This window comes from Lissotriton helveticus, chromosome 8 (assembly GCF_964261635.1).
Source record: "Lissotriton helveticus chromosome 8, aLisHel1.1, whole genome shotgun sequence".
NCBI lineage: Eukaryota > Metazoa > Chordata > Amphibia > Caudata > Salamandridae > Lissotriton > Lissotriton helveticus.
In genome coordinates this window covers 481,299,844-481,326,878 of record NC_136069.1, presented here as the reverse complement: position 1 = coordinate 481,326,878, position 27,035 = coordinate 481,299,844, and positions in this window count along the sequence as shown.

The following is a 27,035-nucleotide window of genomic DNA, read 5'->3' as shown; positions in this document are numbered from 1 at the left end:
ACTATCTTCAGATCTTTGATGATTTGAGCATAGTCTTGAGAAACAATCAGGATGTCGTCTAAGTAAATGATGAGACAAAACCCTTTTTCTCTTAGACATGAGGCAACTGCTCTCATTACCTTGGTGAAACACCATGGGGCAGAAGAGAGGCCGAAGGGAAGAGCCTGAAATTGAAAGAGATGTTTTTTCCAAATGAACTGAAGAAAGGGTTGGTGTTCCTTTGTCATGGGAATTGTAAAGTAGGCGTCCTTCAGATCTAATTTGACTAGCCAGTCTCCTTCTAGTAAGAGGTCTCTGAGAAGATGGATGCCCTCCATCTTGAAATGACGGTAGACAAGGAATTTGTTGAGTTCCATGAGATTTATAACCGGTCTCCAACCCTTGTCTTTCTTTTCCACAAGGAAGAGAGTACTTATGAATGTCATAAATTCCATGGGTATCTCTAGAATTGCTCCTTTTTTTAGCATTGAGGAAATTTCTTCTAAGATTATTTCTTGATCTAGTGTAAGGGGTGTTGGTCTTGGAAGAGAGTACTGTATTGGAGTCTTGGTGAAATCTATACAAAAACCTTGAACGGTGTTCAGAACCCAGGGATCTTGTGTGATAATTTTCCAATTGTGGTAAAAGAATCTTAGTCTGCCACCTACTTTTGGATTCAAAGAAAGGGAAGGGGAAGGAGTACTCACTTGAGGGGTGGAGTCAGCAGGTGCTCCTCGTGCTCGGAATTCTCTGGAGCGGAAACCTCTTCCTCTGGGTGGATAAAACTGTGGTTAGTTGGGTGGTCGGTACCCTCTACCAAAATTGCCTCTGTTTCTTGGAAAGGGGCGTCGATTAAAGCGGCTGGAAGATTGCCCCTTCTTCCAGCCCTTCCAAAAAGGTTGCTGTTGTAGTTAAAAACTTTTTTCATGTTTTGATGCGCTCTATCTAAAGCGGTAAAGGTTGATACATATTAAAACTTCTCCAAAAAGTAAACCTTTTGGATTAATGGAGGTTTCTTTTTCAGCCATATCGATTAATTTTGGACTAATTTTAATGAGGACTACTCTTCTTCTTTCACAATTAAGTCCTGCGTTGGCATTTCCTAAGAGGACAAGTGCTCTTTGGCTCCATCCTCGAATGGAGTGTGTGTCAAGAGGGGAACCATTAAGGTAACTCTCCTCAGCTGCGTCGATTATTTTAGTAAGTGGACCTAGGATGTCGAGAACTTTATCTTGGCAGAGCTTAAGCGACCTTTCCAAGTTCCAAGTTGGAACTTTTGCTTTGTGACATATGCGGCTATGCTTGGACCGCATTAAAAGTTGTATGCATAATGGTAGCCTCCGGTCTTGTAATGAAATTTGAATATAAGGGCCACTGTGTTACCTGCATCCAAACGTTGTCTTAACATTTTGGTAACACCAAGAAGGGTAGAGAAACCCGATCTGAAGCCAGATTGAGAAGGATGTAAAAAGTTAGAAGCTTCAATAAGCGTGGTCAGTTGTAAGTTTCATGTTTTTCAAAAATTTTGGAAAACACAGGAAGTAAAGAAATAGGCCTGAAATTGGATGGCTGGGTAGGGTAAGCATTTTCCTTTTTCAACAATGGGAGGACCATGGCATGTTTCCACTCCGACTGCAACGTGGCCTCTCGAAGCAACGCATTAAGTAATTCCATAACAATTCTCAAAGATGGCTGTTCGAATTACAGGAGTACAGAGGCCGGGAGAAGATCACAAGGAGATCCCGATTTAATGCTGGCTAAAATCTTTTTTAAAGTATTAATGTTAAGAGGCGCCCACTTCTCTAAATTTATGAGGGGTTCAACATCAACAGTAGGCTCTAAAGAAAAGGTGGACTGAATAGGTGCCTTTGAACTAGTTCAGATATATTTGCTCCACTTTATTTATGAAGAAATTAGCAAGAGTATTGCATTGTAATTCATCCAGAACAGGAGAGCTAGACTGCGTATCCGAGCCTGCTAATCTCTTGACCATAGAAAACAGAGTGCCCGAGCAATTCTGAGCCATCAAGATAGTAGAGGAAACATGCTCTGCTCGAGCTAAATTACATAAAACTTGATATTTTTTTAAGTCACTTTTGTATGTAAGTTTAGCTTTGAGGGAATAATTCTTCCTCCAACATCTTTCCATAACCTTACATCTACTTTTTTCAATGTTTAATTGTTCTGTAAACCAAGGAGCAGGGGGACGATGATTATTCAATTTTTTCACCGAAAGTGGGAGACAATCATTAGTTGCCTTGGAAATCCAATTATAAATAATTTCTGAAGATGATAAAGATATAAAATCAATGGTAGGGGCATTATTAGACAATGTTTGATTGAACGTTTTTATGTCTAATTTTCCCCAGTTTCTGAACTGAGAATGTATATCAGGTATCGGTGGAACCAAATTCATTGGGGCTGTAAATTGGAGCTTAACAACAAAGTGATCTGACCAAAATAAGGGAAGAGCAGGTGGGCATTTAATATAGGATAGATTAGAAAAGAAGGATCCAATAAGTGGCCAGCTGTGTGCGTTGGACCACTGTTACAAAGTAATAATTTTATTGCAGAAAAGTCTGCAATCAATGTACTGCTCGTAGTACATTCATTATTGTCCAAATGGAGATTTAAATCACCCAATACTGCAAAGTTAGCCATTTTGAGTAAGTGCGGAGCAATTAAATCTGGGAGTGAAGGTGCCCAAAGACCAACTGGTCCTGGGGGTCGATAGATCAATACCCCAGACATAGTAAATTGGGCAGTCAAAGTAAGTTTAAAAAGAGCAGCCTCACAATCAACAAGAACAAAGTCCTAGAATTTGCATGAATAACACTTTTAAAAAATTCATGCAATGCCTCCTCCTTTCCTAGAACTTCTATCTTTCCTGACTATGACTCATATTACCATCAATCCAGTTACAGAGGGGATATAAGGGATATAAGAGAGTCCATTACAGTCTCTGGGACCACATCATTCGTTTGGAGCAGGGTATCAGGTACCAATTCCATTTCCGGGGTGTCCGTCGAGGTCTGCGGTGGGGAGTCACCCGAGCCCGGGACTCCACTCGCATTGCGCCGTCATCACCCACTGTGAATCTCTGCCTCTCCATAGGTTCACTGTCATTAGACCGGTTCCTGCGCATGCTCCTCCGATTCCTCGGGTCCTAGTCCTCCATTACTTCTGGAGTCCTGTCCTGTCCGCTCCTGGACAGGGAGTGCATCTCCTCGGATTTCAACAATTCCCAGACTTCATCCGGAGACTAGAAGAAGTGGGTTATTCCGGGCGAGATCACCTTCAGTTTGGCAGATCATATACCAGCATGCGACCCCTCCGGCACCCTTGCAGGGCACCACTGGCTGCTCATCTCTTTGCTTCTGCGCTCCCCAGGGCATAGACTATTCCTTTGGCGGTCACCCCTCTCTGGTCCTCCGCGTAGTCTCCTCTCTGTTGGTTAAGGGGTCCAGACCCGCTCGGAGGTCTCCGGTGTACTCACTCCCCAGAGTGCTCAATCAGTGGCAAAGCGGCAGCACCCACTGCGTAAGGCCCTGCCTCGCCTGCAGGCTCGCTCCTGTATCAATGGCATGGGCCACAAAGCAAGACCTCAGGGAGTTCTACGCTCGCCAGCCACGGAGTCAGAGCGGAGGGCCGGTAAGAATTTAATTTCTCCGTAAATCGACTCTGGGCAGGCCTCTTCTATCCATCATCAAGCAGTCATTTTCGGTGGACACTCCGGACCAGGCTCCTCCGAGCCTACCTCAGGCCGCGGCCTTGTGGACTCTGCTACCGGCCATGCAGCAGCCAGCAAACGCGGTGCAGCTCTACCAGCAGGATTTTTTGTGCTCTGGTGATCCTCACGGCGACCTGGGCCCCCACCACAGTCGCTAGACACCCACTGGTGTCTCTAAACAGAAGGGCCCCCCCCAAGAGGGAATGTGGGGAAAACCAAGCAATCAATAAGAACAGAAAAGAACCCTGCTAATCAATATTTTATATGAGGCCCAGTGTAGGGTGTAGGTGCCCAGTGTAGGGTCCTAGAATTAGAACAAGACAACGGAACCACCCACAAGCAAGTCATGGAGCAAACCCAATGACTTTTATTATTCATTTTTCATTTTGTTCTCTTTTTTTCTCAGGGTTCAAAATTGAGTGCATAAATGCTACAAAACTAGAAATCATTTCATAAGACCATTGAATAAAAAACACACAGGTAACTTTCAAAATATACCGTCCCACAAACACCGTTCAATCTCACACTCACAAAAACACACTCTCCATTCATACCCATACAACAAATCTCTCATTCACAACTCTATATATAATCACAATAATACATTAACGCCATCAGATAAATTGATGATCAGATGAAACACAGATCATCAAGCAAAGAAAAGGTGGGGGCAGGAAAACAGATAAGACTGAAGATGAAAAGAACAATCCTGCTGCCCGCAACAACAACGCCAACGCCAAGGCGCGTTTCGGTGTCCGGCCCAGTGGGGGAGCCACACCTTCATCAGGGCGATGATGTAACACGGAGTAGGGGACAGTATATCTGTGAATAAAAGGTATATATACATGTATAGATAATATATATAAAAAATCTCTGATAAAGATGCGCAGTTATGAATATGAACCATTATCGCTCTCAAACAATATACAAATGAAGCTCTATGGGGTGCTCCGTGTCCTAAATACTATTATTCTATAGACTATCAAACAAGGAAAACTCATTGGCCTGGAAGGAACAGTTCAAATACACAAAGACATGCAGAACAATAGTGCACATTCACATCCTACTATAGATATAAAACTTCATAGTGTTCAAAGTGAGAGCCAATTCATGCGATCATAAAAACAACAGTGAATATACATGTTCAAGGGGAAAATATAAAATGAGGAATAGGAAAAGAGGGTAAGGAATTCCACAGACAATGCATTCGAAAAACTAGACCAACATATAAGATCCTTTCCCCTAGGTATCAAAGGTAAAGGACACAAATACAATAACTAAAATAATGAGAAACATATAAACATCAGATAAAGTGAAACCTATTGAGGATGCCACATCCAAGTGAGGCGCTTTCCTCCATCGCTGTCAGCTTCTAGTGACAGGCTGAAAAACATAGAGCATAGGGTGCTATGATCTAGCAAGTCTTTTGGGGCGATAGGATTACCCCCACCCATGCGCTCATTTGGGCCACAAACAGGAATCCATCAGAACCCAAAGAGGAACTTAATCATGGGGGCCGCAGATTATGGCCAAACTCACCAGCGTTAGATTCACAAAGTTATAGGTGGTAGAACTGGATCGGTCCGATAGAACGTCAGCCGGGGTCCACAAGATAGTTTTCTTCAGGTTTAAGCCGCTTAGAGGATGCCCTGTCGTCGGAGTTCTTCAGTGACAGGAATAAGTTCTAAGGAGGTAAAGAGTAACATGCATAAGGGTCTGTCATCGTATCACTAGCCGGAGTAATGGTAATTCCTAATATAGCGCCAAAACCCTGGGGGACCCTGAGGGGGACGTCCATGGGTACTGGGAATGGCCCCAGCGGGCATACCTGTGTTTAAAACGGTCCTATGCGGATCCCAGTTTCTAGGTAAGGAGTCGTCGCAGGGGGAACAGAGATTGGCACTCATACAGGACTGGTACAGACGGGCTGGCGTCGCAGAAGTATTTAGAACGCGACCTGTAGGAAAACGGGAGATGGGTGTCAGTAACCAACGCCCAAAAATGGGTATAGGTTAAGCCGGGTTACTCGATAACCCGAGTCTATAGCCGAATGGTGCCATGCGTGGGAGACAGGGACACAGCGGTCCACTTACCTGAAACAATTAGAATAGACCGCTCCCATTCTTCATTCGTGGGGCGAATGCATCAGTTTCCTCATCGGAACCGTCAGGTGAAGGGCGTGCTACATACTCATTTAAAAAGCCGTATCCGATTTTAAACCACCAATCAAGACATGCAGAGGGCGAGAGAACAGGCCGAGGGGCGGAGTCCGGCAAAGTGTAATCAAAGTAGGACTGTTCCTAGGTACGCGCAAAGCAACAAAGTAGGCGGCCATCTACAAATGGAGAAATGGGGACCGAGAAACAACACATGATCATATATATAAAATGAAAGGCATGGTCCCGGTCAGCGAACGAATTTCGGGACCCGGAGTTTAAAACATAGTGCGTGAGGGAAAATAGAGGGGAACCATGAAGGGCAAAATGCTGCCATCGATATCCGAAAGTCATACGAGAAACACCATTTCTTAAACGCCATTTAAGGTAGAGATATCGGACGTCCACTTCTGTGATCCAGATAGGCTAACATACCCACGATGTGTGGATGTCCCTGCATAACCGCCCATATTGACTGACCCACTGGTGTCTCGGCCTAGGATTTTGCAGGATTTCAGCGACAGGCAGGTCAGGAGCTGAAGGAGCTCACGTTCTGTCGGCTGTGTTGCTTGACAACGCCCCCCCATATATATAACATTCTTAAACTTTTTAGAAACACTGGATGAGATCATTAGTGATGTCATTTGAGATGTCATCAGTGATGTCACTGACCATGTCATATTAAGTCTACATTGAGCCTCTGCACTCCTTCCCTTTATGAATTACTCTTGTTTTCCAGTTAAATGGTGAAATGCGTGCGAACAGCAATCGTGAAACGCCTCATCACGGTTCAGTTAGAAACAAATCCAATGGGGCACATCTCTCCTGCGCCCGACTGTCGCACTGCGATTAAGGAGAGGCGTTTCACGATTGCTGTTCGCACGCATTTCACCATTTGAGCTGGAAAACAAGAGTAATTCATAAAGGGAAGGAGTGCAGAGGCTCAATCTTGACTTAATTTGCTTTGCAACAATCGCCTCAGAGCTTGCACCCCAAGGATTCAAGTTTAACTTTCTACAGGAATCACCATTACGGAGACAGAAAGAAAACATAATCTTAAGTGGAATGATTTAAAAGCAACGATTAACAAAATCGATATTGGAATGAGGAGAGAGTTGAACTTTGCTGCCTGATCAGTTCGTTTTTAGTAAATGTTCATTTACATGCATTTTGTTTAACAGGGCACTTGGATGTTTTCATTATTTTTGATTTATGTCTTTACATTTTGCTTGACTTAAAAGGGTGGATTTAATTTGGAGGGAGCATGTTTTCTTTGATTGTGATTTGGGGTACCATGGGAAATGTAGTTTATTGGTATGGTTCACAAAAAGGAGGGGCGGAGTGGTTCACAGGTTGATTGCTCACAGGTGTCAGATTTTTTATTTTTTTAAACGGCACGAGCGCGAGGGAAAAACATCAAGAGAACTTGTCATGAGGAAGTGAAGTGATGTTATGCTGCCAGTTGTGGCACAGTGAAGGTAACTTAGGGAGAGGGGTGTCTCGTAGCTCAGTGGGAACTGTGTAGCTGGGAGGGAGATGTGATTTGTTGCACATATCGAGTACAATGGCGATTGACACTTTGGGAGAGGGTAGGGTTTGAACACGGAGGGAGTGTTATGTGTCAGTGTAAATATCGGTTTTGCCTGTTTGGTTGAGGGTAGAGTTAGAGTAATCAGTTCGAGTAAACAAATAACGGTCGAGCAGCCAGCTTAATTGTGTTTTTATTATATTTTCAGTTAAACCCCTGACGAAGAATTTTAATAATTCGAAATGTATTGGGAGCACACTGATGTCATAAAACCACTGTTGAAACATGTTTGTCCTCGCATGCCTCCGTTAAAGCCTGGATTGGCAACGTTTGGTATTTGAAAATGATGAATAAAGAATTCAAAATGCAAACATGCTGTCTCCGGAGTGGCGTAATTAAGGAAGATGTACGAGTTAAGATGTTGGATTAATATTGATAAACAGATAACAATGATGTAACTATGGAGCAAGAGTTTCACAAAGGAATGATTTCCTTAATCGCAGTGCGACAGTCGGGCGCAGGAGAGATGTGCCCCATTGGATTTGTTTCTAACTGACCATGTCATGACAGACCCCCCAGGATATTGCGGCATAGATTTGCAAATTTAGCGGCACACAAATTGAAATTTAGCGGCACAAAAATTGAAATTTAGCGGCAATATTGCGGCACTTTATTTTACTCCTAATCATTCCTTTTCAGTCTTAAATCAATGGAAACTGTTTTTAGCAGAGTATTACACTTTCAAATAGGCATGTTTAAAGTGTCTGAGAGTATTTGTTTGATATGCTAAGTCAATGAGTCCTGTAATGGCTGGCAGCAACATTTTTTGCAGGTATGGAATAATGGTTCAGTCTACAATTATGTCACCTTGTAATACCAAAGGAACTGCAGGGGGCTGGGCCCGGCAATTAAGAGTATTACACTAGCCACTAGTGCCTGTATTTAAATTACTGTGCCAGCACTATAGTTTGTAGCATTACAGCAGGGTTGCAAATAGCTTTTCGCCAAACTTGTGAAGTACAAGGACAAGGACACAAGGGAACAAATTAATTCTGGTACTTTATGTGCAGCCCTGGTGATTCCACCTCTTAATTCATTGCCACATCAATCACCTATGATTCAGACAGAAGAATGCCAATTTATAAAGCCAAAATGTCTTTATTTTACATTTCTTCTGTCTCCACCTCAGTTCACATTAAAGCTATGTTGCAGATTTCGGAACAAAGAAATCTTGTGTAAAATCCCAACGTATTCAAATTGTCTTCTCCCTTAGATGTCAAAGATTAGGCTTTTACCAACCACGTATCACGTAAAGTTTTTTTATTTATACTTCGTCAACATCACCACCTTAATGGTCTAGAACTATTAAAAAATTGCATGTAAAACAAATCCCCAGTAGATTTTACATGAGGAAATAACCTGGAGACTTATTTTTTTGTTGAAGCAGCAAGCATCTTTCTGCTTTACTTGTCACCATTATCTGAGATTTTGCGAAGAGGACATTCCTGAACTTGTCAATTCGGTAATAATTATTTTGCAACTCCTCAGCGACTGCTACAAAAAACTTAATACAAGTCACTATCTAATTATAAAGACATGGGTGTACTTGGGATCTCAGGGAAATAACCGTTGACAATAAAATTCATGATCACGTGCCCATGGAGATGTTGCAACCTCTATACTGGAGAGACATAACTAATGCTGGAGAAAAGAGGGTTTCTTCTGCTTTGCAAATGGATTTTGGAGATTAAGGTACAGACCAGCCTTCCTCGCTTTCATGTAGTGTTGTATAAAATGTATTCCTATGGGCCCTAAGGTTTCTTTAAACTTATTGGTGCTCCTGAATGTGTCTGTTTGAATGCAGATCGCTCTGAAATGCTGCTCATAGTGGAGTGATGGTTGTCTTATGGTCACATTTAAAGTCATTGTAATGTAATTATAATATACTGAGCAGTTGCCTGGAACCCTAGAACGTACAATGTGGGTGCTTCTATTTTTTCATTTTTAACCAGGCCATAATGTTGAAATTTCTTGGCCGACTAGTGCAGATAGAATATAACTTCCTCTCATTACACGAGAATATGACTTCCTCTCATTACACCACAAAAAAGAAAGTTAGGTAGTATTCCGCTCAAACAAGTAGAGCAGGTTTTGTTTGCAGCACTCTAGACCTGTTTATTGTCAGTTTTCTTCGTTTCCAGGTCTGAGCACTTTTTAAACTCCTTTTAGAATAATCTGCAGCATAATTCTATAAATAACCACTTGAGGGTGATATACTACTAAGGAAACAGTATTCATTATGGAAGGAAGACCATCGGAATACGATCGAATTGTTTCCCCACATATAAAATATCTGTACCATCGAGAACGCAGATATAAATCTCGGCATGGATCACATTTTTCAAATTTCGCGGGACATTTTGTAAAAATCGCTGCATTTTTACAAAATGCCGATTTCGCGATTTTTTTTGCAAATCGCGAAATCGCGAAATCCTGGAGGGTCTGTCATGAGTGATGTAATATGGGAAATCATCAGCAGTGCATTGCGGGGGCGCGAGTTATAGTTCGCTCAGCTAACTAGAACAGCTGACTTTCACAGGATTTGTATGAGTGAAATGTCAGCCTAACTAGAACATTCCCGTAACCAGTGTTTTTGTTTTTTTCAGTGAATATCTAAGGTTATTTAAATGCTAATTCCTAACTATAACGTCCCTGAAACCTGTGGCTTTTTCAGCGAATATATATATATATATATATATATATATATATATATATATATATATATATATATATATATATTTTATATAGAATTGTGGTACTGCGGTATCCGTGCTGGTATCAGCTGTTCAAATTATAATCATTTTTTAAAAATATACTGGGGGAGGTCCTAATCATAACTCGCCGACCGAGTCCTTGAGTTCAAGAATGGCAGCTGCAGCATTTTGCTTCTAGCTGCAGCCAAGCACATCTTTTGCTACTGCGGTACCAGCTTAGATACCAAAGCAATGAAGTCAGCCATGGGAGGATAGACTCCCTTGACCAATCAGAGAGTCCCATTTTTTAATAATAATAATAATAATAATAATAATTAAAAAAGGCTGTCTCACAAGACTGCTGAAAGTGTTTACCAGCAAAAAGCATTAACTTAGATGAATATAAAAGAGGAAAGCTTTTAATAAATTAAGTCAAGCAACTTCTTGGAAATATGGCTGCCTCTTGGTGCCTCGCTGAGGTGCTGTTGTTGCAAATCGAAGGATTACACACTGTGGGAGAATGCTCCCTAACATGATTGCCACAATTTGTTTTTTTAATATTATAACCAGCGCTTATTTTGCCTTGGCCAAGAAGAGGGTACAAATAATATAATAGCATTTAAAAAAAGACAGGAAATAAATACATACATTTTTTATGTGTGCGTTGCTCAGACAACTATGCAAATGTGGGGTATTTGTAAAGTGTGAACCTAGATGTAAATTACCAGCAATTTAGCATTTTATAATGAATAATGACAATCCTACTAGTTCTACCACTTTCAGTCTAACTGCTGGGAGCTTTTGCTGATATATCAATACACTAAACTGGATAGAGAACACCCATGTAGAGAAGGGATATGGCACAAATGTGATCTAAACCTTAAAGAGCTTGCACCATCGGACCATCACTTTTTTTTTACACTCTGGCAGCACAAGCCTCTCAATCCTATATATGAGGCCACTCAAAACCACTTTGCGTTGCTTTGCATGGCCTCATAAAAATGGTATAATACAAAGCAGCACACGTCATTGTATTGCCTTACTCCGTGCCGGGAGAAGTTCCATGAGTGTTGCAGTGGGTGTTCCTACGCAACACCCATGTATTTTGATGCAACCCCAGATTTACTTAATCATGTAAACCTGGGACCTGGGTTTTTGTGCAGGGGGCCCCTTCCTGCACGAAAACAATCCTGCATGCAACTCAGACAGCCTGGCACCATGGTGCCTGCTTTGGCCCTAGGCATCAAATTGTGCACCCGCGCAGGGGGAAAGGAAAGGAATACACCGTATTTCATAAATATTATGCATTCCTGCCCTTTCACATTGGCGTAGGGCAGCGCAGCATGACTTGTGGCAATGCCCTGCACCAATTACCCATGAATGAGGCCCTTAGTGTAGTGCTGCAGTAAAATGAACATGGCAACAGTGATGGCAATGGAGATCAATAAAGTCATTAATTTTTTCTAAACATTATGAAGAACTTATGAAACAGCCTTTTACACACAAATCGAGACAATTTAAGTAGGTTACATGCACATTTGTTCTAACCTGAAAGCACAAAATGCTGTGACCTTCAGATTTAAAGCTGTTAGTTTATGAAGCTCTAGTCCAGGGATCGCCAACCACTTCTATGAGAGCTACTTTTGAGAAGTGGCAATCATCCTGAGCTGCTAAAACAAATCTAATAACTGATACAATAGTTACCATATATGACCTGGTCATGAATCATTTTTTGTGTTTAAATTGGTATACTCTGACCAACAACTGCAAGCCCTACCGACCCCTTGAGGTACTCTGATATTTCGTCTCAGAACAGAGCTTACACATAGAGTGTGATGCACAAAGCCGGAGTCCACTTCAGCAGCAACTTTGGTGCATGGTGATTGGTTATGTCACAGGCTTCAACCTGTTAAGTGTTTGGTCAAAGAACTTTGGGATTGGTTTGACTGGCTGACACTTCTGAGATCTACAACTTAGCAGTAAGTACTCCTGCACTCTGAAGGAAGCAGCATGAATAAGTTTGAGATCCTCTGTATTTTTATTATGGTGGACTTCATATCCAAGATTTAACAACTGGCAGCGCTCGAGCAACCAGTTGGTGACCTCTGCTCTTGTCCATCTTACTTGCCAAAAATGATAACTCGCCAGTGGGTTAAAAGCAACTGCCTCAGATTTGCAATATCTCTCCAACCAAATACTTCCCATACATAGTGGGAGATCAGACTTTCAAAAGCGGCCCATCAAAAGTCTAAGTATCCGGTTTCAATTACAAAACTAGCCTCATCCAGTACCTGCGTTTTAAACATTTTACCTTTGTTACTCTTATTTTCACTTTCAAGTATACGGTGGCCTTCTTGAACATAGGTGTACAACAATATACTTCCGCATAAGGTTGAGTACACCAAGATACTCTTCCAGATTAAACACCTGTCGGCGACCACTTCAACACCCTGCATCAACGGCAGTGGTATTTCTGATGTGCAGAGGGTCTAAACCTTCCTACGATATCCCAGAACAATTTTAACCAAAACAGCAGCATTATGTTTCAAAACATAAATTACTTATTGTTAGAAATAGGAGGGCAGATTTACAAGCCCCTTGCGCCACGTTTACGCCGCTGTTGCGTCACGCAAGGCGGCGTAAACATGGCGCATCCCTACGAGGCATTTACAACGTGACGCATCTATGGAGATGCGTCACGGTGTAAGGCCCTGCGCCACATGAAACCTGCGACGGAACACCCCCCCCCCTGCACCGGAACTCCTACATGAAACATGTAAGGCTCTGCGCCACATGAAACCTGCGTCAGGTTTCATGTAGGAGTTCCGGTGCAGGGGGGGGCGTTCCTGCGACGGAACGCCCCCCCCCCCCCTGCACCGGAACTCCTACATGAAACCTGATGCAGGTTTCATGTGGCGCAGGGCCTTACATGTTTCATGTAGGAGTTCCGGTGCAGGGGGGGGGGCGTTCCGTCGCAGGAACGCCCCTGAAAAGTGACTCCGTGAAATCTACAAGATTTCACTGAGTCATTTTCCCAACGCTGATGCGTCAAAACCCTGCGCCTGCTTGAAGCAGGCGTAAGGCTTGACGCACCACGTTAAAGATAGGGCAAGTTGAAAAAGTGCCGGAGTTGCGTGCCGCACGCAACAGAACTTCAGCACTGTGCCAACTTTACGCCCAAGATGCGACACGCATTTGTTCATTACTGCGCCATGGTGCGCCACATTGTAAATGCGGCGCATCATGGGTGGCGCAAGGATGAACTTGGGTGCCGTGTCTTTCCTGGCGCATCTCTGCCGATTTGCAGAGATGCGTCAGGCAACGCAAATCTGCCTCAGGGTCTCTAGTTGGCACAGGTTTGCACCCTGTCCAAGTAGGCACCACCACACTAGACAGAGTAAGTTAGATGTATACCCTAAATTAATCTGTGCTCACCTGCTCGTATCTTGGTCCAGAACAGTCAGGCTTAACTTAAGAGGCAATGTGCAAAGTATTTGGATTGGGCCAAATTACAGTAAATCAATGCAAACATCACAAAAAGACTCCACATGTTTAGAAAAAGAATATTTGAGTAAAACAAGACCAAACGAAAACAATCCTATAAGTAGAAGTTTAGAAATTATTTTTTAAGACTAACCCCCAGATTCATGAAACCCATTTTCTGCGAATTCTAAATTGCGAAAAATACCGAATCGCAATTTAGAATTTGCATAATGGGATTCATGAAATAATGCGATAAAAAATAGCGATTTGCATTTGGCCGCAAACGCCGATTGCGATTTTCCCTAAATCGCAGAATATTCGCTAAATCGGTCAATTTCCGTGTTAAAATTGCGATCTCGCTATTAGCGAGTTCGCAAATTGCGATTTCGCTAATAGCGAGATCACAAAAACGGGAAGTCGCATTTCGAGCACAGTGATGACATCACAACCAGGAAGCAGGCAGTTCCCTCACTCATTCTGAATACTGAGGCAGATTTGGAAGCAGCACTGCCCAGAGCTCCACTCTAAACCACCTCCAGCTTTGATTCAGGATACACCCCACTGCAGCAATGTCACAGGATGCAGCAGGGAGCAGTTCTACTGGGAGAAAGAGAAAAATAACATTCTCAGAACAGGAGCTAGAACATTTGATTGAGGGAGTCAGTCGAGATCATGACAGACTGTTTGGCAAGGACTCCAGGAGGGTGCCAGAGTCCGACAAACGGCGAATTTGGTCGCGCATCCGCGCAAAAGTCAATTCTGTTGGAGTCACCCAGCTATTAATCGATGATTTCAAGAAGAGGTGGTACCACCTCTGAGGTCGTGCCAAGGAGAAGATCGCCGAGAGGCTGGGTGAGCGTGCTGCAACAGGAGGGGGAAATCCAACAGTCCCTCCCAACACCCCATTGGAGGACCTCGTTGAGGACACCTTGCAACCTGCGACATGCGTGGGGGTAACCCGGCTGGACTCCTCCCGACCCACACAAGAATGCCAAGGTAAGTGCCATGCGACTGCGACCCTGTCCCCTAACAATGGCCATGACCCTAGAGCTACCCATTAGAAACCCCAGTCATGCAGCCCATGCACACCAGAAAATCCCTATTGCATTGTGGGACATGTAGTCTGACCACAATTTACATTCAGCCCCATACAGCCAGATACGTCCTAATAGAGTCAATCCAACAGTCAGTCAGGGAATGCTAGCCTGCATGCATGTAGCAACCTTCCATGTGCAAGATACATGTTATTAATCAACGTCCACTTTACATCACAGGTGGCGCTGAAGATACCAGCAGTGACAGTGAGGGGCTGCAAATTGACGAGAATCCTAGGGTTTCTGAAGGTGATGCACATCCAACCCCAAAACCAGGGCCATCAGGCCGAGCACCAGCGCCAGCAGCCTTACCACCACCTGCAACACCAGCGCAAGCAGCCTTACCACCACCTGCAACGCCAGCGACAACAGGCGCTCCACAACCGCCAACTGTGAGACCCATGCCAGTGGCATCGGCAACACCAGCAGCCGCCAGGCCACCAACACAACGCACACCTACTGTGCGCACCCAGTCCAGCGGACAGGTCAGGGAGCGGTGCCAAACTACACCAAGCGGCGGCAGGAGGAGTGTGACTGTGCGTGTGCCGGGTCTGTCAATAGAGCGCCGCATGCTGCGCGTCCACCAACAACAGGCCCAACACATTGCAGCAATACATCTGCAGCTGCACAATACAGCCAGGAATGTTGGCCAGCTGTCCGGCCGGATGGAGCAAATGACCACAGCAGTGGAGGCAAACACTGAGGCCATGCTGACCCAGCGGGACCTCACCCGGCGCCGCCACCGCCAGCTCCTAACATGCCTCTCGGCGTACACGTGCTCAAATTATATCATTGGAAACGCAACATCACAGATGTCCCGAAGATCATTGGCCATGCAAATTCAGATGGTCCAATGCTGCCAGGACGTGGCACGGGCACTTGAGCAGGCAACCACTGCAGTTCAGGCTCTGCAGGCAACTGGCCACGGCCAGGCAGGAGGGGAGGATGCTAGTGAGGGAACATCTAGCCACAGCAGCCTGTCTTTGCCACTGGTTAGGGTTCGCCGCCGCAGCAGCAGGCCTACTGCGGCATCACGAGCAACTCCGGATGAAGATGTGGAGAGGCGAATCGGAGCCTCGGGCCGTAGGCGCCATTGACATTTTTGCTCATCATGCAGGGACTTGCTGATGAGAAAAGCATGCCCTCTAACAAATCAGGAGCTGTATGACGCAATACACCTAAAATGTATCTTTTGAAAAAATGCAATATTATTGTGAATACAACAATAATATTTATTCAATCACAGTACATCAGACTCATGTCATTATTTCAATTGTCATGCATGAGTGAAGTGTTGGGTGATGGGAGTGGGTGGACTAGAAAAAGTTATTAGTGATTTGGTTGCGGCGTCTGTGTCCTTCAGCTGGATTTTCCCCGCGTGCATGACGCGCATGTGGAGGTGGGCAGTTGTCCCCTTCCGACTCACTGCCAGATATCTCAACAGGTATCCTGCGCTTGGTAGCAATGTTGTGGATTATTGCACACATGGCAACAATGCGGCAGCAGACCTCAGGCTCGTATTTGAGGGCCCCACCAGTCTTATGCAGTATGCGGAAGCGGCTCTTCAAAAGCCCAAATGTCCTCTCAATGCAATTCCTAGTGCGGATGTGTGCTGCATTGTAACGCCGTTGCTGTGATGTTGCAGGGTTGAGGAAAGGGGTGAGGAGGTACTCACGCAGACCGTAGGCGCTGTCACCTGAATGTAAGGAGCAGAGGGTGTATGTGTGCATGTTCTGCGCAGCTACATGATCACAGTGTATTATATGGGGCCATGTGTACTTACCTAGTGGGGATTCCTGTCTCATCAGCTTTCACGGAGGCATACCTTTCCAGGCGGCATCTTCCCTTGTTACTTCGCCCACACCTCGCCGCACCCGCTTCGCGGGTGCCGCATCGCACAGGAGTGCGTGGGGTTTGGACCTTCAGGCAGCAAGGCGGCTGGGCGTGAGGCTCGGCGGGGCTGCGAGTGTGCAGGGGACTCCAACCACCAGGAGCCCCTGCGAGACCAGGGAGACCAGCATCCGGTCCGCTCTCCCTGCTGGCCCGCCCCCCGCCCAACACGCCCCCTATATTACAACCACTTACTCCCGCAGCGCGGGACGCAGCTCGGGGCGAAGACCGGGCTAAGAGCGGGCCGTTTGAGGCCGTTCGAGGACAGAGAGGACTGGACTGGCCCACCCTCTTTCGCCCCTTGCGTACCTCCTTGGTTTGTTTGGTCTATTGGGCATACTATTGTATTACCTTCATAGAAACGCCAGCCTAGGGGGTTGGACCTCCTTGCTAAGCCATGTGCACCAGGACAACCCGGAGCAGGCTGGTCAAGGGTCTACCATCAATCACCGGCCCAATGGACGACTTTATTTCTCGTACTAATTTAGCCATAGACAATGAAATTATTAAACTACAGTCTTGTGTTTCTCTGGAGTTGGCTGCCGCTAGAAGATTGTCACAGGATTTTGCTCTTTCAAAAAAATCTTCCCTGGGCCACATAGCAAATGTTGTTACCCCAGAGCGCCCGGCCATTCCCCACCGGGCATTCACGCAGGCAGACGTCCATCAGACCCCCATTCTACCCCCCCTTCCCCCCCAACCCTGTGTCCTTTGACTCAGACAGGCGACCTGAATCCACCTGTGGTTACTTCGCAGCACGAAGTAAGTACGTACTCCCCTGCCCTGATATCTTCAATCACACCTAAGGGTAATAACACTAAAAGTAAACCACCCAAAAGGAAACGCAATTCTCGGTCTGCTTACTCTCGTAAGAAGGCTAAAATTGCGGTGCAGCAACAGCTGAAATTGGACAACGTTCCAGTCCTTAATGTAGTGGGAGAGGGCATTCATAGGACACAGCCACAACTAGAGGAAGTTATAGAGGGGACAGCCCCTGCCTCTATTTCTACAACTGTAGAGGACAAGGGCCCTTTTGTAGAGGGCTTGGAGGGGAAAGATGGGGATTTCATAGGTCTAGTTTGGGAAACTCTTAAGAAACTACTTTCTCCACTAGACCTGAGACTCTCACGAATCGAAAATAACTTGCTTGAGATGGAGAAGAGTATTATTGCCTTGGCCACTCTTGGCCTGAGAACCCTAGAAAATCAAGGTGCTCTTGTAGAAGATCTAGTACCACAAGCCTCTCAACCCTCCCTCCTATACCCGTAACAGTACGGCCGGTTCCTAAACCGCGGACCGTGGGTGTGGATCAGATTACTGCAGTTCCCATTACTAGGGCTCCTAAGCACCCCAATTCCCAACCTTCAGCAAATCTTAGCGCTGACGTCCCTTTAAGATCTTCTCCCAGCGAAGCTGTTCACCAATCTACTCAGGACCCACACCTTAAGAGCAATTTCAGAGGGGGTTATATTGATCTTCCTCCTGAGGCCAATGACTACGTGGTTGTTTTGACGGGCGTCCCCCAGATCGGAAATGGTCACCACGAGAATCACTGGTCTCTCAAGAACAAGATAATGCATTGGCTTAATGCGAACAGACCAATTCCAAATGGGCGGAAAAGTAGAGTTCTGATGGTTCGTCGAGTTCCCTGGGTAGGTCCGTCTAGGAAATCCAGTCCTGGGGACTGTATAGTGGTGACCTTTGAGGACCCACTTACGGCATATCACATTTGCTCGTGGCCCTTCGACGAAGGTTCTCCCATTATACCCAGGCCGTTGTCCTTCTTCTATCCGCCATGCCCCAGACAAACTCGGGAAGGCGACTGGTTAACAGTTCGCCATCATACATGGAGGAACAACTCGAACAACTACCAAGATTTCCTTAGACAGTGGAATGGGTTCCCAACCTCGAATAGGTTTGGCGGTCTCGAGGATGTAGATTGACTCCCAAGGCAACTTGCTTCCAAAGCAATGACAAGGGCCCTTTTACCTATGGCCCTAGGGATTATAGCATCTCCACCCTTGAAGACAGAAATCATTTCCACCAATCTCTTTGCTCCAGAAGCAATGCCACATGCTTTGTCAATAGAGGGGGGTTTTAATACTATAAGCACTTTAGATTCTGAAGATGCAGTGCAGCAGCTGGACACACCTTTTGTGGCTCCCTTGTCATCTTTTCAGATCGCTTCAGCAGGCGGGAAGCAGACTGCTGTAGCAAAGGCATTTAAACCTCAGCAGATTGAGCCCCCGCTAAGGTCAATAAGTGCGGCTGCAGTGGTGACAGGTCTTCAGTCTATTCCGGCTGTATCTGCCAATTCATCAAAGCAGATTACCCCAGGCAATTCTCCGATCAAGATTTTAAGTTGGAACGTGGCAGGACTCGCACGCAATTTTGATATCCCTGAGTGGAACACTTTTGTGGACCCCTTTAACATCTGCTTATTGCAAGAAACCTGGTGCCTAGAACCCAGGCACAGAGTAGGCTTTACATCTTACTTTGTTCCAGCTTCACAACATCATGGCTGCAAAGGTCGCCCGTCTGGCGGCCTCCTTATATGGGTTAGCATCGCACTGGGTTTAAGTGTAAGTCAAAAGACCACCCAATCTCCCGACCTCCAGAGGATAACCACACATTGCAAAGGGGGTAGGAAGTTAGAAGTGTTCAATCTCTATCTAAGGGGGGCCAAGGGAGGGGCTTCCTCGTTATCCTCCACAGGGCTAATTAGTGAACTAGACGCTTGCAGTATTGATTCCTATGTTCTTCTTGCAGGCGATTTCAACTGCTGCTTTGAGCCACTGGCTAGGGAGGATATTCTGGACACTTGGGATGATGATATAAGGAGAGGCATTCCCACCCTGACCCTAGATCTGATTCGAAAATGGACGCAGAGTGCTATAGATATCAACGCACTCTGTATGGAACACGACCTGAGAGCGACAAATGGTCGATCTAAATCGGATCTTAAGGGTATGCACACCTATAACAGAGTGGGATATACCTCCAGAATAGACTATATTATGTTGAATCATAACCTATGGCCATTTCACCAAGACATGGAAGTTATACCGTCTTGTGATAGTGACCACAATTCTCTATCCTTATCCATCATTCCGCCCTGGCACGCAAGAAGTCCAGCAAAGGTTGCCCACACGTGGAAAACATCTCATGATCTCGTACCCTCCAACTGTGGCAGACGTCTAAAATGGGCCAAAGTGGCAGAGGATGAGGGAAGGATTGCGCAAGCAGGGTCTATAATGGCAGCAGTGGGCCCGCGACTCGATGCCTTGGGTACTAACAGCCAACCTGTTTTAATGACATTCACAGAAACTATTGCGGCATTAAGTGATCTGTTTATTATTCCCCAAAACAGGGCGAGGGCTCCAGCGAAAGGCGCTTCCAAGGCAAGAGACAAGTGGTATTCCTCTAGTTGTCGGGTTGCTAAAGGGGAACTTATCTCTGCAGTGAAGTCCAAGGACACTGACAACATCAGACTTGCAAGGAAATTGTACAAAAAAACTGTAGCCACAGCTAAGGAGGCTTATGAGTACAGTTTCTGGAGCGAGTTAATGGAGGCGAGCATTAGAAAAGACTCTAAGGGGTTCTGGGACCTGTTGAGAGCCAGGGGCAAGCCCATTGATCTTCAACTCACATGTAACATTCCTGGTGAGGTCTGGTTTGCCCACTTTTCCAAACTGTATTCCGTCTCACATGGTGTATTACAACCAAATATGGGTTTTTTGGTCGGATCTCGAGTTGCTGCAATGACTAATGCTTGCCCCTTCGGCATTGAGGAAGTCGAGGGGGCAATCGGGTCTATTGTCACCAATAAGGCTGCCGGCCCAGACGGAATCCCCGGCGACCTGCTCAAGGTAAATCCATGTTTGTGGAGTAGACTAATCTCCATGCTACTGAATGAGGCTGTGCTGGGGGGTTCTTTTCCCGATTCCTGGAGGGGCGCTGAGGTCGTCCCTATTTTTAAGAAAGGCTGTCGGGACGACCCAGCTAACTACCGCCCAATTAGCCTGCTTGACTCAACTCAGAAGGTTGCGGGCAAAGTAGTACTAGGTAGGATCTTGCAATGGGCCGAAGAAACCCAGGTACTGTCAGATTTCCAGGCAGGTTTTAGAACAGGGACAGGCACCATTGAGCAGACATTTCGCCTTCTAATGCTATATTGGAAAGTGGTCGTACTGGGAAGGGGCAGTTTGTATTTGGTCTTTATAGACTTGCGAACTGCCTTCGACCTGGTCCCACGAGTCCAATTGTGGAATGTCTTAGATGGGTTGGGTATCCCGCCCTATCTGTTGGCTTTGCTTATCAAGTTTCACGACAGCAACTTTGCCCAGATTAGATGGGGTGATCAGGGGGAAAAAACATCTCGTATCCCTGTAGATAGGGGCGTCCGCCAGGGTTGTGTGCTTGCCCCCACTCTGTTCTCACTTTATGTTAACGGAGTGGTGGAGCATCTTCTTCAACAACCAACAGATGCACCTTCCCTGGCTGGCAGAAAAATACCTACGCTCCTATTTGCGGATGACACCCTTCTAATCTCAAAAACACCAGTGGGCATCCAAAAGCTGCTTTCTAGCTTCAAGGCCTTTTGTGACAGCAAGGGCCTGTCTATAAATATAAGCAAAACCAAATTCCTTGTTCTGAACCCCCCCAGGAAATCTGTTATTCCTCCTGTGCTAGATTCCGTCCCTTTAGAAAGAGTTAAAGAGTTTGACTATTTGGGCATTCGACTCTGTGACACCATGAGTTAGAAAGCACACCACCAAAAGGTGTTTCTGACCCATAAGAGGGTCACAGGCTCCCTGCTCAAAGAACAACTTGCTTCATCTCTTAAACCTATTGGGGCACTATTAGACATCTATAGGGCTAGGGTGGTGAGTGCAGCGCTGTATGGTGCGGAACTGTGCGGCGTTCAGAGAGTTGACACCTTATCCCACCTCGAAAACAACTTCCACAAAGATCTAATGAAGTTACCCCGCAGTACCCCCACACTCCCCCTCCTTCTAGATGCAGGTACACGCCCAATATGTGAGCAAGCTAGGCTACGTCCCCTTTTACTATGGGCCAGGATATGGAACGTCCCAGAACTGTGCAGCTATGCCGATGCCCTGAGAGAACTCCTATCCTTACCGGGCTGGCACAAGGTCAGCTGGCTTAGGGAGGTCAAGTGCCTTCTACATGAATTGGGTCTAGGAGACGCTTGGGCTAACCGAATAGCACCTTCTAAACAGATGCTCAAGAAGTTGTACTGGCTATGGGTGGCCAAAGAGAGAATGTGCAATCCTAAACATTGTAAATCTGTTGTTGAGTTTCTCCTAATTAAGGAGCTCCCTTACAGAGAACCTTACCTGGACCTAATTCATATCCCCAGCGACAGATCATTGTACTTCAGATTTAGGGTAGGAGTACTTCCCTTGGGGCTGTTGACTTCTACTTGGAAACCACCCTTTCAAACAATTCCTTATTGCCCCTTCTGTGATCTAAGGGTTGAGTCTATTGCCCATTTGTTGTTTGAGTGTAATGCGTATGCAGCGCCTAGGTCGAGGTGGCTGAATCCATTATGTAGGAGCTTGAGCACAAGATCACACTTAGAAGCCTTACGCATATTAAGGTCAGATGCCCGCCCCTTCTTTGCCTGTTCTATGGCAAAATTTTTGGGCTGGGCTTGGCGGATAAGATCTGCAAAGAAACTGCTGCTCCAGTAATGTACCTTTTTACCTTGTACCTATCTTTATGACTGGGCCACTAACTTACTCCCCTGATATCTATGTTGTCTTTGTAGGTTTTTTTAGATTGTATAATTTACTGCTTGCTGTCCTTGTAGGTTTTTAGATTGTCAAATTCTTAACTGTTAACTGTTTTTATTAATTGCTGTATATGTATGCTTTTATGATATGTTTTTATATCGAAATAAAGCTTTACTTACTTACTTACTTACTTACCTAGTAGGTGTCCTTCGCCAAAGTCTCCCCTGGCCAGTCGTGTGTGAATGCCGCTGTGCCGGAATATGAAGGAGTCATGTGTGCTCCCCGGATATTGTGCCACTATGTCCGTGATGTAAGTCTTTGCGTTGCACACCATCTGGATATTGAGGGAGTGGTAGTTTTTGCTGTTGCAGTACATGTACTCCGTTTGTGCTGGTGGGCAGATGTGGATGTGGGTACAGTCAATGCATCCAATGACCTGTGGGAATTGGGCAACGTTGTAGAACTGTAGCTTGGTGTCATAAAGTCCTGTTGGGTGGTCGGGAATGAGATGTAGTGGTGAAGCCAGTTCAGCATTGCCTCAAGGAAACTCTTTAGGCAGCGGGACATGGTGCTCTGGGATATCCCCCCTGCAACAGAGACTGTCCCCTGGAAGCTTCCGGAGGCCAGTAGGTGCAGGCAGCACAAGACCTGGACATGTGTAGGCACGGCATTGGTCCTCCTTGTTGGGTGCTGCATCAGGTGGTCTAGGTCCCGGATCAGCTTTAGTATCATTGGCCCATTCAGGCGGTACTTTGTGTAAATTTGCTCCCTTGTTTGGCCCAGCAGGGTGACCCGCAAACGGAATATTCTCTCCTGGATCCTGCGTCTGTTCCGTGCTGCAGCCTGGACCCTGCGCCGCCTGACCACCATGTAGAGTCCTGGCATTGTGAGAGTCCTCATGCTACTACTGTGTTTCCTTAAGTGTGTTTGTTCAGGACTGCACCTGTGGCTCATAAGGTTTTTTTTAATTTTTTTTATTTTTCCTTAATGGTTACCACCTGCTTTTGGTTCTCCTTAAATTGCGGCTCGCAAATAGCGATTTTCGGGTTTTTCGCTATTTGCGAGTTTTCATGAATAGCGTTTGCAAATATTTTGCGGAATCGTGAAATAAATCGCAGAATCCATGGATTCTCGCTATTTCTGATTCGCTATTGGGGTTCCTCCTAAATTCTGCGATTTATTTTGCGAACTCGCAAATACAGTGTTTTTCAAATGATGAATTGCTTTTCTGTAAATTGCGATAGCAATAGCTAATTCGCAGCTATTGCGATCGCAATTTTGCTTCATGAATCTGGCTGTATATGAGAAAACAGTGCATAGATGTCAATAGCACTAAAGTTACTTGACGTCTAGCTCGACCGGCGTAAACAAGAAAACTCAAGCTCCGCGATGGAGCACACAGTTCCAAACAGGTCGCACAGAAGTTTTACTTTCTCAAGCTGAATGAGGAGTCCCATTCGCAAGAGATAATTTTGCCGGTGCACAATGAGTGTTGCTGGTCCGGGGAGCACCATGAGCTGCTGGCCGTCGCGGACATACAGGCTTTGGGCTCGCAGACAGCGATACTGCAGTGTGAAGAGACAAGCTTGTGCCCGCTTGTGCTGATCCTTCGTGTGAGTGACGCGGTTCTGGAGCAAACGGACCTGTTCATGTTTGCAAAGAACCCAAAAGCTTGATTTAAAGAGTAATGGTGCAGGAAAGCCCACTTCTGAAGCCCTAGACTGGAAGGGCACCTCAGGGAAGGACAAGACTCACAGATGGCACAATCCAGCAGCACCAGAAGAAGATAGAAATATTTGATATCCCTTAGACTTCTAGGAACAGGAGCCAATCCAGCAAGTCGTTCAATTCACTTTGGGTTCAGGTGGATAGGTTCAGTCCTTATGCTCAGCACGGCAAGATCAGCAGGGCAGCTCAACAAACAGAGAAGCAGTTCCTAGGAACAGTCGGTCACAGCAAAGGGGAAATCCTTTCAGCACTGCAGTCTTCACTTCAGCAGAGTTCTTCCCCAAGTCATATAGTGTACTGATTTGATATGACCAGAGCCTTGGTACTTATACCTAAAAGTGCCTTTGATGCAGGGGGTGACTTCAAAAGAGTTCTTTGAAGTGGACAAGGATTACTTTCACACCAGCCCTGGCTCTAGACTACCCATAGGGGGTAAATCAGCCCTTTGCGTGAGGGCAGGTCACAACCTATTCAAATGTAAAAGTGAACCCAATAACACTGCCCACGAAGACTATCACACCCAGCCCTTCCTGTGTTGTGGCTGTCTAGAGAGTAAGCACAAAGTGTAGCTGTCACCCAGATGTGTACTGGAGACAGGCTTCAGGCACACAGAGCTAAGTTGAGGGCAGAGAAATTTCCACTTTCTAAAAATGGCATTTCGAAAATGGTAATGTTAAATTCAACTTTAACATTAAAGAGGACTAAGGAAGGAGCAGTGAAAAACGAATTTAGCTGTTTGTCACTGCCAGGACATGTAAAACTTACAAGTACTTATCCTGCATTTTAGTTACACAGCTTCTGCCCTGAGGGCCTACTTTAAGGGTGGCTTATGTGTAACAAAAGGGAAGTTTAAGGTTTGGCAAGTGGTTTTAAATGCCAAGTCGAATTGGCAGTAAACTGCAGTCACAGGGCCTTCAATGGCAGGCCTGAGAGATGTTAGAAACACTACTGGGGGGTAGGGGGGTGGGGGAGGGGGGTGGGTGTCACAACCAGTGCTGCAGGCCCACTAGTAATATTTAGATTACAGGCCGTGGGTATATGGTATACCACTTTACAAGGTACTTACAAGTAAACTAAATATGCCAATCAGGTACATACCACAGCCAACATGTTTTAGGTGGAAAAAACATGCACTTTAGCACTGGCTTGCGGTGGTAAAGTGATCAGTGTCCTAAGGCCTACAAAAAGCTACAGCACAAAATGGAAGAAAAAAAGCTTGGGAAAAGCTCACCCTAAGTATGACAGGTCCGACACTTGTTCAAGCAAGAAGCAGAACGTTAAAATGCCTAAGCTGTGAAAATTTAGTTTTTTCAGTCCGCTTGTAGTTTTACTTTGAAGTAAACATGCCTCAAATTAAATTTGTCATCAACTAATGATCTGCCTGAAAACAGAAAGAATAAAATAGGTTTGAGAAAAACAAGGTTCCAGCCCTGTTTCGTGCTTGTCGTGTTGTACAAAACGCATAACGAAAGAAAATCCAAAAGTGTCCTTTTTTTTAAACAAATTTTATTTGTCAAGATGCATATATATTGCAGGGCTCTGCACACCAGAGACAACTGCACAATCAAACCATATCAAAATAATGACTGACTTTTTCAAATTGAATATAGAAAAACATAGATAATGAAATAAAGATTGCCCCAACTCCCTCCCCCCCGATCGCACAAGGTCTACATAAACATTGGCCACAGTTTGTGAATATATTAGGGAGGATCTGCCCCTCCGCCCCACCCCACAAACAGCACCCCGCCTTCCAAACATGTACATGAGTTATCCCAAAGGGTGAGCCTCTGCTGCGGACATCATTTCCAATAGCAGACCCCGGTAGTCCGCCCATCGTTTCCAAATTTTGTGGTGTTTGTGTGGGCACCCCCTAGCGACAAAGACTGGTTGTTCCATAGAAAAGTTCAGCCCATTCTTTCATGCGGCCACTGAGGGGGCCCTCGGCGCCTTCCATGCTTTGGCTATGTCCCTCTTCGTTAGAGTGAAGCCCAATTGCATGAGATGCCGCTTATAAACATTGCCTCCTATTCCCTCCGTAACGTGTAGCAGGGCCAGCTGCGGTGTACGGGGGAGTTCCCACCCCAGGATCTCTGATAGACAGGTAAACACCCCCCTCCAGAAGCGATCTAGGGAATGACAATACCAAACTGTGTGGATGAATGTACCCTCCTCTCAGCGTCATCGAAGACACATAGGAGAGGTTATTGGCCCTGCCTTCCACAGATGCACTCATGTGAAATAAACCCTGTGCAGATATTTAAATTGAACGAGTCGGAGTCGCATTGCTATGGCAGGCCCATGCGGGCCGCGAAGGCCTGGTTCCAGTCCTCCTCCTCCTCCATCGGGCCCACATCACCCTCCCTGGGCCCCCCGGAGCTTCTGTAGTGTAGGGGAGCAATGAGTAACCAGGGATTGATAAATCTGGGAGATTTTTTGGTCTTTTAGGTCTCCCATAAAAACCTTTGCCTCCAGCGGGCTGAATTCCGGCAAAGACTCCAGCCCGTCTAAGCTAGGGGACAAGGCATGTCTAAATTGAAGGTATCGATAGAACTGAGACTGTGGCATAAGGAATTCTTTCTGCAGGTCTTGAAAGGATTTGAGCGTCAGACCCCTCATAACTGAGATGCATAGATTATCCCACATTCTTGGAAGCCCTGCAGTGCCGCCAACTGAGGTAGGCGCCCATTATTCCAGAGGGAAGTCTCCCGGGTCAGTGTGTTCCACCACCCCTTGCGTCTCAGCGCCTACCTCGAATACCACCCATGTAGCCGGCGGCAGTGAACCCCGCAGAGGCGCAGAATAAAGAATTGTGTGTAGCGAGTGTGTCCCATAAGGTGCGGCTCAACTGCGTATGCTGGGTCTTCCCTATTGTCGTACCACCACTCATTGAGGACCAGCAGATGCGAGGCTTGACAGTACCAGTGAATTTTGG